Raw genomic sequence first — 4411 nt, forward strand, 5'->3', positions numbered from 1 at the left:
TCTACTGGTTATTTACATCAACCAATCATTGTTTTCATCATAATATAAATGTTGTCATGATGACTTAATTATGAACATGGCTTATTACAAATAAGCATAAAGTAGAAACAGTCGGTTTAAATTCAATCAAGCTGCAGCAGACTTTACAAACTCTTAGAAATCAGTTCCCTTAATATTTCAGATTTTGTTTTGATCAGGTTTCATGAACTGTTCTGTGGGAAATTGGTGGAAATATTATATTTTTTAACACTCAAAAGATGTTTAAGAAAGTCAAAACAAATCCGAATAAAGATCCGTTAGCCTCCATTTACAGAATTTCGTGGCTTTGTGTATTCTTACTCACAAACAAACAAATTAAGGGTTAAAAACCTCATGAAGCTCAATTCAAATATATTTTATCCATTCATATTTCTCTCTCTCCCCCCCCCCATTCTAATCAGCAAAGTGTTTACAATAATCCAATCACATTTTTGCCATGATCTCAATCAGCCAATTATGATGTTGCCATCGAACTGTAATTCTGTTCTTTCTGTCAGTTGTCGTGTCAGTGATTCCTCCTCCCCAGTGACCTCCAGCCTCCAGCCTCCAGTGGCCTGGTCGGATTCCACTGGTCTCAGATCCTCAACATCATCTGATCCAATCAACCAATCAACCATCAGCTGACATCCTCCTGCATTCCCTCTTCTATGACACACAAAAGGTTTTTATAGGTTTTAACCAACTTACAAAAAACTGTAAATTCTACATTTCCACTGGAACATTTGAATCCTGTTTACCAGAGGATCCATTCAAACACGCTCACCTACTTCCAGGGAGGCGCTAATGAATAAATATATTACTCTTTCCAAACAGCCCAACTCTTGTTGCTGTGTACCGGCCCTGGGAGCTGGCCTGATTATGCTGTTTGAGTGTTTACGAGTTACATTTTGCCCAGAAGTCTCTGCAGCCACTCGCTCCTTCAGCGTCTCAGGAGTCCACGACGTCCGGATGGTGATGATGCTGCTTCGTGCCCCGGAGCTGAAACCGACGCCTCCTGTTCTCTTCTGCCGAACGAGCATTTATCAAAGCTCTGCTCGGAAGATGAAATTTGGTACAAAAATTATTCATCAGTTTTTCCACTGGGATTCAGCTGCAGCTGTAAAACATATGCACATGAATAAAAATGTGTCCCTCCGATCATCACACGTTTCTTTTCTCTTTCAAATTGATGCTCTTTCACATTTGAAGAGGAAGGTAATAGTCGGTCGTTGGTGCATTTAAACTATTCCGGAGTTTTTGTTTTCAAATAAAACTGTCGTCATGACCCGTAAGTTGTGAGTCAAGATAAAAGACCCGGTTTAAAGCCGGTACATTAACATTACCTTTATCTTAAAACCTTAAAACTGAGGAACAAGACGAAATCTTTGGTGCAGTGGACGACTTTGAAATACCGAGAGCTGCTTCTGTTCACAAAGACAAAGTGTGGCAGCACCATATGTTCCACATGTCGAGGTGTTAGAAGAGGAGCTGCTCGCCAAGGAGATGAATCCAAAGAGCTTCTTGAAGAGGACGATTTTAAATCTTTTCTTTGCTCTTAAAAATAAAGGCAAAGGTAGATTCGAGTCATCAAAACAATAATCGTGCCTGATGTTACAGAGGACACGTCAAAGTCGACAAGTCAGTCTAAAGTTCCTGAAGCTGTTTTTAAGTCATGTGCTGAACTCCTGACAGTTTCCTGAAATTATCTGGAAGTCCTGCATGTGAGAAGAACCCAGAAAACAGAGTCAGATCCTCCCATTTTCCACAAAACGTTCAGAAAATGGAAGTGAGCCCATGTGAGAATAAAGACGGAAAGTTCACCGTGTTGACTTGAGCGTTTCTAACACATGACAGAAGCAAAATAGAAAAAAGAAAACAAACAACAAAACTCTTTTGGCGATGACGGCCTCCTGCTGTGATCTTTAAATGTGAAAGGCAGAGTCTGGAAAAATGTCAATTTCCCGGAGATCATGTCTGAAAACAGTTTAAAATGTGTGAGATCTTAAATCACGTAAATCTCTAACTCGAGCCGAAACACCTGTGAAGGCTGAGACAAGCTTCTGTTTACAGGTCTGATTCTGAACACAGCAGAACCAGCACATCAGGAAGGAACGTCTCAGAACGGTGGCATCCTGTCATAAAGTCTGATCCTCCGACAGAACGCTTTATTTCCTGTCTCCCGTGGAAACAGTGAGAGAAAAGAGTTGAACTCAATAAACACAGAAAGTACCCAGGGTTCACTGCTGACTCGGTGACCTTTGTTGACCTTTGGTGAACATGTTGCTGAGTGTGATGAAGCGGCTCGATCGATAACGCCCACGGACCCACAAGCTGCCTGAGGTGAGGTTTACTGAGCGCACATCTGCAGGAAGTTAGTCAAGAGTCTGAGAGTATCTGTGTGTGTGTGTGTGTGTGTGTGTGTGTGTGTGTGTGTGTGTGTGTGGCTGTGTGTGTGTGTGTGTCATTCACTTTCCATTGTGCAGGGGCTCATTCACACAAACGTCTACTCCAGCCGGTGAGTCAGGTGAAGCAACAACACAACAATATCATACTGAAGTCCCACTAGTGCCCCCTAGAGGCAGCAGAGCCCATTACAGCAGCATTATGAATGTGCACAGATGATTATCACAGGGTTTATTACTGAAAATAAAGATGGACGACATGACTGCTCCCAAACACTGAAGCCAAAGCGTTTTTTAATCGCCACCTGCTGGCTGGTGTGGTACAGGTCATCCATCACGCCTCCTCCATGTCAGCAGGTGGGACATGGACCAAACTTTGGACTGAACAACCTATGAATGCATAAACTGACAAAAAGATATTACATGGAGATAAAGAGACGTATAAAAAGAGGAACACAACAAGCTGCAGCAATTGTTTTGTCCTTGAGTTTTGAGGATTCAACGTCAGCTACGAGACGGAGCCGCGAGTCGCCTCCTCACACGTACAGAGGCGAAGCGGAGGTGTTGACGGGTCGGACATCGGACAGCCTTCGACCTCCATCAGGCTCCGGAGGCCTGAGCGCCGCGCTGACACACCAACCAGGAGCCGACTCAGCATCTTCTTACACTCAGCGACTCACGACCTGGACTCCAGCTCCCGTGCCCGGGTCAGTCGGGGGCAGCTGATCCACATCCGGCCACATGTGCCTGGTAACACCCCCGGTAAATCTCTGTGCCACAACAAATCATCCTCACCTGCCTGCGACACAGATCGGTGGGTTCCTGCTCCTCATCTTCCTCACATTAAACACAGGGATTGGGTTTAAAATCACCAAAAGTTAAATCAGTTAATTTCTAACCCTTTCCTATAAACCCATTACATCCATGCTAATGACCGTCTGTGTCAGACTGCGATATCATATTCATAGTTTTACTTCTACCCTCAATTCTCAGACAAGCACCATTAAACTTCAAGAGTTGGTTTCATTTTAATTAAATATCATTAAATACTGTCATGGCCTGATTTCAGGAGAACCCTGATTACAAGACGACGCCTTCTCCCACCATCTGGTTTTGAGGATATGAAACATTTTTACCCTCCTTCTGTTTTGACAGTTTCCCTGAGATACAGTCTTCTTGTAGAAAAGTTAAACTATTGGTCAACAAAAGGACACATGACTTATTGAAGCAGATAAACTTTTTAGGAGAACCTCGGCTACTTTCCTTTTGAAGGAAGTCGCCAGTGTTGCTCAGCAGATGGAAGGAACCACAGGTGTTTTCAGACGTGACCTCTGGGTAAAAGGAGAATTGAAGTTTACCCAGAGTTTCCTTTCACACGTGCAATACTTCAATGTCAAAAAAACATGTTGAACAACCATCTTGAAATGTAGATTGTGATCTGATCATGTTTACATTCGTCCTCTCTCCTCTCGTCTCTCCACCGTGAGCACAATGCATGATGGTACATATCGCACGGTGAGTGATCATTGGTTGTGCATTACATTTGGACACCGCTACAAAATGGCGAACTCCCTACACAGTGGACGATATGGAGATTAGTGAGTGATTTCCGCCACAGACTCATTAACAGACAAATAACTGTCGGTGAATGTAAGTTACTGACATTGAGCCACGGGGCTGAAACCACTGAAGTCTGAGTGAAACACAACGAAGAAGAAGAAGAAGCTGTAGAGTGAGCAGCTCTAATCACTCAGCTCACTAATGAGCAGTAATTGACTGCAGCTTCTGAGACTGTGTGTGAAAAGGAAACAGTCGGACTGAAGATCAGAGGAAAGAACAGATCGTCATCACTCTGTTGTTTGTTCTGTTCAACACTCACACAACACGTAGTGACCCTGGGACAGTCAAATAAATATGGTTGCACATGTTTCTCTCCATGGTTCACGGATCTGACTTTCAGATACATGACGCCTGATTAGTTTTAAGTTAGG

This window comes from Limanda limanda, chromosome 4 (genome assembly GCF_963576545.1).
Source record: "Limanda limanda chromosome 4, fLimLim1.1, whole genome shotgun sequence".
In the NCBI taxonomy this organism is placed as follows: domain Eukaryota; kingdom Metazoa; phylum Chordata; class Actinopteri; order Pleuronectiformes; family Pleuronectidae; genus Limanda; species Limanda limanda.